This window comes from Brachyistius frenatus, unplaced genomic scaffold (assembly GCF_029030835.1).
Source record: "Brachyistius frenatus isolate BFR_SWC_R1_liver_20210118 unplaced genomic scaffold, ASM2903083v1 Contig_164, whole genome shotgun sequence".
NCBI classification, from domain to species: domain Eukaryota; kingdom Metazoa; phylum Chordata; class Actinopteri; family Embiotocidae; genus Brachyistius; species Brachyistius frenatus.
The window spans coordinates 466,937-475,000 of record NW_027210763.1 but is presented as its reverse complement, the minus strand read 5'-3'; positions in this window follow the sequence as shown (position 1 = coordinate 475,000).

The following is an 8,064-nucleotide window of genomic DNA, read 5'->3' as shown; positions in this document are numbered from 1 at the left end:
AAAAAAACAGTCTCGCTTCAATATAATAAATAATCATACATGAACAAAGAAGCTTAAATAAGCTGATTTTAAATCATTTAACATCATTTTTAAGGTGAACTGGAGCAAAAAATAAGGGAAATAAATACAAATAAAAAATGGAATAAATTATGGTTTGATTTTTATAATATTGTTTTTGACAATATTTTCAATATAAAGTAGCTGCAGATGCATTTTAGATGCAAATAAACACGCAGTGTTTGTTAGTTTTCTACAGTTTTTATTTATTTATTATATTATTATGTTGTTATTATTATGTTCAGACAGTTAATTTAATTTAATCTTTAATTAAATGTTTTTTCAAAAAACATTTGGGTTAAAAAACAACATTGTGTTTGTAACACAACGAGAACAATCACCTGCTCAGGTATATTTATACCTGGGAGGGGGAGGGGGAGGGGAGGGGCTGATGTTAATTTACACACACACACACACACACACACACACACACACACACACACACACACACACACACACACACACACACACACACACACACACACACACACGTTCTCCCTCATCTCGCATGTCTTCATATAGCTCACAGTAAGAGCTCTTTTGTCATTCCCACATTACTGCCATCACTTCCACTGTTACACTCGGTGCTAACAAGGCACACATGTAGCTGTAGCATCCTCACACACACACACACACACACACACACACACACACACACACACACACACACACACACACACACACACACACACACACACACACACACACACACACACACACACACACACACACACACACACACACACACACACACACACACACACACCCCTCTCAGTCTGTCTCCGACTCTCTCTGCGTGGCGGTGACACATTGGATCTCACTATGCTGATGTGCTCGGCTGATCAGCGTCTCACGCTGGCAGCTATTAAAGTTTCCACCCGGCGACACATGCAGCAGTCTGATGCAGCGAAGTCGACGTTTCATTACAACAACAAAGTGAAAGATGTTTTCTTATTAAGCATGCAGTGTTTTTTTCATAATAAAGCAGCGATCATCCTATAAAAACGTGACGGCGTTCGCTCGATGTCACGTTTTCCTGCTCCACCTGTCAGCTGTGTTTCCGTCTCCGCCGAACTCAGAAGGAACATTCGATCTTTAACTGATGAATTCTCTTCTAGTTTTTTGGACTCGTTAGACTTTGTTGGTCTGCCGCTGCTGAGCAGGTTCATCAGGCCGGCGGATGTGAAACCTCGAGAACATCCACCGGGAATTTCCTCAAAACGTTCAAGGATGGACTGATTGGATTTTGGAGGTTAAAGGTCAAAGCTCAGGTCATTGTGCATCCACCTCCTGTAAAATGAGACGCCATAAGGTCACATCCTGACCTGGTGACACTAATGAGACTTAGTTTTAACTGGTTTTAGACTTGATTTAAACAGATTTCAGACTTGGTTTAAACTGGTTTCAGACTTGGTTTAAATTGGTTTCAGATGTGGTTTTGAATCTGGTTTTAGACAGATGTTGGACTAGTTTTGAACTGGATTTGAACTGGTTTAGGACTGATTTTAGACTTGGTTTAAACTGGTTTCAGACTTGGTTTAAACTGGTTTCAGACTTACACCTTACAACAGTCATTTAATCAAGCTTTAACTTTAGGGCCAGGTTGCATTCAGGGACGGACCAATCCTAGCACGGTTTAGAAACAGTCGTTCTGGAAGTTAACAAATAAAATCAAATAAATATTGAGCAACATCCATGATAGTTTAATCATTTGATCAAACCTGTATTCGTATGGGATCAAATGCGCTTCATAAAATATTAAAGTTTAACAGTCCATGCTCTTGTTTTTTGATCTTCTTTAAGATAATCTCTTTAATATTTGCGAGCTGTATGTCGACTCTATTCATTAAATATGAACCCAAAAATGAATAAATCCCCCTTTTTTCTTGCCATCTATTCAGCTTCAGAGGAAGAAACTCAGTTCAGGCCTCAATTAAACCCAATTAGACCTCCGTTGAGTCTAATTGGGTTCATCAGGGTTCGGCACCAAAAAAAGAAAAGAAAAGAAAAGAAAAAAGGAGTGAAGTCAGCGAGCGGAAGTAACAGAGAGCCTCGACTCCTCTCGTGACATCTGTAAGTGTGGCAGCAGGTGACTTCTGTCAGACGGGTGGAGGTGAGTTCACGGCCGCCGCTGTGTGTACGCTGCATATGTGTGTGTGTGTGTGTGTGTGTGTGTGTGTGTGTGTGTGTGTGTGTGTGTGTGTGTGTGCGCCTCACCTGCAGGTGCTTGCACAAGTGAGAAAGCCAATAATGAGACTTGACAGAGGAGCACCGAGACACAAGAAGACGGCGTCAACTTCGATGCACAAGTTCAGTCTCAATGAGACAATCGTGAAGTTTTGGTTTGCTGATCTTTGCACTTTACTTTGAGAATAACTGTGATTATACTTTATACTTTCTGACACAAAACCCGAAATATATATTTATACTTGAACTTTGTTTGGAGGCTAAATATTTACATAGAACTACTTGTAGAAACCCATAAACAGACGTAGTGCAGACGTAGGGACTATTCCCAGAGTCTCTGATGACTGTTTACACCAGCAGGACTTTATGTTCGCGGGTTTGAGTCTGAATAAATTATGTTTTTCTCATCATAATGAAGGAATATGTCAACAGCGTGTGTCAATCGTGTGTTTTTAATAGTTTATAGACCATAAAAAACAGAATGTGCCCGAGTCAGCATCATCTCGTTCATCGGATCAGGATCATTGTTGGCTTTTGGTATTTTTCGTTGGTTTTACCGAAGATGAGAAATATTAAAAAAAAATAACTGAAAGAAGCTATTTTTTTTTAAAAAGAGCTAGATATGAGTTCTTTACAACTTTGTAGGTTTCTAAACTTTGATTAGGATTTTGTTAAGATGATTTCTACGGCGTTGTATTCACATGTGAGGAGCAACTTCCACGGAGTTACAATATTATGGAGACAAACAGCGAGGAGGAAAAACTTTCTTTTAACGGGAAGAAAACCGAAGTTAAAGACGTGCAATGGTAGAAAACGCACGTGGAGGAGAGGAGATCTTTTGTTTTGCACCAAAACAAAGAGGAATTGTGTTGAAATCTTTTGTTAATAAACTGAGCATTTGCTTTGTGTATCTACTAAACTCAAATACTCAAATCCTTGTTCTGATTTTATTTATTTATTTTTTGATTTTCAACTATTTACATGCTGAATATTCACCATGTAAATAGTTGAAAAACAATAAACAAAGAAAAACACCTTTTTTTTTTCAGGCTCCGTAAACATGAAGGCAGCAGCAGGAGGAGAAGGAGGAGGAGGAGGAGGAGGAAGAGGAGGTGACAAGATTCACACTTCTTATCGCTGATGAAACGGAGCTCAGCGGGAAAGACGTTGTAACGCCACCTGCTGGTCGCATTCAAAACACCTAACGCTGTAATATGAAGACATGTTTCCTATTTAATGAACTCCACAAGGTTTAAGAGGTGTCTGAACTGCAGCTGAACAACGAGGCGTTCAAGTGCTGTTGGTCACGAGAACAATATTTCAGTTTAAAGGCTCATTTCAGCCTCTAATCCAGTTAATATGAAAATAAAACAGCTGTGAGGAAGATAAATCAAACCCAGATGAATTCAAGGCAGGAGAGCATCACGTAAAACACAAATATAAGTTTACACTATATGCTGGGATGTGCACACAACTGTAAAATATTATACATCAAGTTTAATGGAATTAAATTAGATTTACTTGATGTAAATATCAGTATGTTGTATGAATTTCATGTTGAATAAACTTAGTTGGAGTTTCTTAGAAACAGGAGTTCTTATGATTATAATTGAGCACAATTGACTGAATGCATTTTTATGGGAGGGATTTTTGAGTCTTTTTTTTTTACTACTTGTACTTTCAGGTAGTTTACTTTTATTAAAAAGCTTCTTGTTACAGAGCACAAAAATAAAAAAATAAAAATCTAATTTTTTAAAATTTGTTTTTGATGGCGTCATCTCGTACGTCAAGACAGGAAGTCAGCTGGTCGGTCCGCGGCGCGCGGGCAGGTTGAATGAAAACAGGACACGCGGAACCGAAATGAATCTGAAACCCGGTAAACATGAAGTGAATCCTTCGTCAGGGGTTTTCTGGACTTTATTGGATTCATTCATTGATTCATTCTCTTCATTCTCCGGTTCTGGAGTTCGTTTTGGAGACAGAAGCTTCCGGAAGCTCCGCAGCAGCGCGTGCAGGTCAGACAATCAGCTGTTGAAACTTCTTTTATTTGACTTTTCACACCAAGAATTTGACTTCTACTTGAGGAGTTGCACCGCAGCCGCTGAACTTTTACTCGAGTACACCTCTGGTTTTATTTCACACGTTCTGGTGCTCCCATTACCCACAATGCACAAACATCTGTCAACATTTGCATTTATTTTAACAGTTTATTTCTAATCTGTAAAAAAAAAAAGAAAAGAAATATTAACATCATAATTAATGGCAGCATTATTGACCTTTTACTGATGTGTGTCATTGTGAAAAGGTAATAATGGTTCCCTACCGAGCTCGTTCATGCGCAGCATCCCGGTTATTAATTACTGTTTAATTTGGCTTTAAACAGGTAAATATGTACATTTAGTAAATAAACTATGTGATAAGTTTAAAACAATCCTGCTCTCATGATGGAAAAAACATTCATTAGTATGTAAACAGTTCATTTAGTGTGGTATTAGGGGTGCAGTAGGTGGGGTGGGGGGGGGGGTGAGGGGGCGTGGCCGGTGTCGTGGGACCAGCTGATGAATAACTGACAGGACTGCAGGGACCCGAGCCGTCAAACTGTCACACCGCTCCCACTCACACACTCTGGAAATGCTAATTACAGGTGTGTGTGTGTGTGTGTGTGTGTGTGTGTGTGTGTGTGTGTGTGTGTGTGTGTGTGTGTGTGTGTGTGTGTGTGTGTGTGTGCGTGTGCGTGTGCGAACTGTTCTCGTGTCTTTGGTGACACAACAAAGGAGAACTAGAGTCAGTTATCAGGAAGAAAATCCTTTTTAACTATAAAAAAAACAACTGATTTTGTCCCCCAAAGCCCCCAAAAACTACATTTCCCATCAGCCCCGGCGTCGATAAGAAACTTAATTCTACACTTGACTTCAGCTTGAATTAGTTTAAACATGTTGTTTTTGTTTTTTTTAAAGATTTGCTGGATTTTCACTCCTGAAGTCAGCGACGTCATTTTGATGGTTTCCATTCATCTGTATTAAACAGAAAAGTCATATTTCCTTCTTGTTTTCCTTGTCGACCTCAAATCAAAATGCGATTCCGATAACTCGGAGGAGGCAGTTTATCAGATTTCGAGCAGAAAGGTTAAAAGTGCTGATACCACAAAATCTGAAAACACACCTCACTGCCACGAATCTCTTTGTACAATTCAAATTCTATTTTGTTTCCAAAATCGTCTCTTCTTCTTCACAAAGTGTGTTACTACGCTGGGATTACGCTTATGAGGCGAAAATAGACAGTTAATTACAATTATTTGTGTAACAATTAATCATTAACTAAAATTTCCGGATCATTTTTGAACAGCAATTGGAGGTTTATTTATTTATAATGAAACTGGCGATTTGCCCCAAAACTTCTTAAAATGGATGCAAAATTCACTAAAGAGCAATGTGTTGATTTATTTCAAGATTTTCAAAGCATTTATTATATCTTTTTACTTCTCCGCTGTCTTTCTTTCTCTGTTTTTAAACTATCCTTTATCTTTAAATTGCACTGATTTAAGAGTTGCTCTCCAAATCTCATTGTATTTTTTATACATTGATAATAAACGCTCTTTATTTCTCTTCTCTTCTATAAAACCATCTCCAGTGAAGGATCCTTCACATTCTCACATTTCTTCCCTCTTTTATTAAGTTTCTTGTGGACGAGGATCAAACAGGAAGTGACGGTGATTTCCTGTTTATTAGTGACCTCTGGTTTGGCGTAAACACTTCCACCGACTGTCCAGCAGGTGGCAGCGTTGCATCTCGGATGGCAGGAAGCAGGTTTCGACTCCACTACTGAAACACACAAACAAACAACTTCCTGTTGGATTGATTTTTGTTGTTGTTGTTGTTTTAGACACCTTCTTCCCTTTTCTTTCTTTTTTTTGACTCCATCTGATCACTTGTTTTCACTGATTCTGGTTGGTTCTGATGTGAATGTGGAGATCTGCTCTGCTGTCAATCATCCTCGTGTCTGTCTTTGCGTCTTTCATTCATCATTTATCATTCACATATTCATCTCCCTCCTTCCCATCCTGCAGCTCACCGGGCTTCACTAAAAAAACACGACAGTGCACAGAAAAATGTGGCAAAAAAAAAAAATTCACAAAATCATAAAAACGTGTAAATTAGATTTAAAACCCTTGAAAACACCACTTTTATTAGACAGCTTGATCATTTTGTAATAACTTTTATAGCATTTTTGGTAACTAAGTCAATTCAAAATACATTTTATTTACACCCTGAAAACAGATCTTCAGCAATATGTCGTTTTCCATCAGATATAGTTAAATAAAGATGAGTAATCTGCTGTGTGCAATTAGTTTCCTGCATTCAAACACGATCAGAGTGTAACTTTACATGTTGTAAACAACAATAAATTATGTTCTTTCTTCATTTTTTCGTGAAAAGTCTTTATCTTTACTTAGAATAAAGATTTATTGATTTTTTTTTTTTTTTTGAAGTGTTGAAGAATGAAAGAGCGTGCGAGCAGCAGCAGAGGAGAAGGAATGCAGGAGGGGGAAAGGAGGAATAATAACGAGGGAGCAGAAGGAGGAGAGAGGAGATGTCGGAGGGTTGAGAAGACGTGGGATGTTATTTTATTTCCTCTGTGGCTTCACAACAACAGTGCTGTCTGTCTGAGGTGCTGACACAGCAGAACGAGCATGAGACACTTTACACACAAACTAAACGCACACACACACACACACACACACACACACACACACACACACACACACACACACACACACACACACACACACACACACTTAAAACTACACAACAGCTATATGTTGTCTCTTGTATTTGACAGACAGTTTTTGTCTGACATGCACGTGTGTGTGTGTGTGTGTGTCACAATTTTCCTTAAAATACACACAGTCAGACACATGTCGTCTTCAGTGCTGCTGGTTTGTGTCAAAACCCCCAAAAAACATGTAAAAACATCAGTGACGTGTGTGTGTGTGTGTGTGTGTGTGTGTGTGTGTGTGTGTGTGTGTGTGTGTGTGTGTGTGTGTGTGTGTGTGTGTGTGTGTGTGTGTGTGTGTCCCTGGAGCCTTGCAGTGATCTGGGTTTAATTTGACCAGTCAGGCGGTCGAAGCCGGGGCTTCAGCAAATATATGTGTGTGTGTGTGTGTGTGTGTGTGTGTGTGTGTGTGTGTGTGTGTGTGTGTGTGTGTGTGTGTGTGTGTGTGTGTGTGTGGCCTCAGTGTTGAGGTGAGTCAGAGATCAATGCTGAGGCAAACAGAAAGGTTGAGACAAAACTCGCCAGCCTCTCTGTCCTCCATCTCTCTTTAGCTCTCCTCTCTCCCCAATCGGTCCTCTCCCTGAGCTGATATTAAGTGTGTGTGTGTGTGTGTGTGTGTGTGTGTGTGTGTGTGTGTGTGTGTGTGTGTGTGTGTGTGTGTGTGTGTGTGTGTGTGTGTGTGTGTGTGTGTGTGTGTGAGTACGAGTGCGATTGATTGCAGGCTAATAACCACAGTTCAGTCTCTGCTGCACACCGACTTTAAGTCGGCTTAAAGGCAAAACAACAGTTCAGTGTCGGCTCACACACACGATACACGTATGTAACATACATGATAACTAACATGTTTACATCTTAATGTCGGTCAATCAGCTGACTGGAATCAGAGTGTTTCACCGACTGGATATAAAAGTGTTCAGAACTTCTGAATCTGAAAAATGAGTCCTTGATGGTTGCTGCATGGTGTGTGTGTGTGTGTGTGTGTGTGTGTGTGTGTGTGTGTGTGTGTGTGTGTGTGTGTGTGTGTGTGTGTGTGTGTGTGTGTGTCTC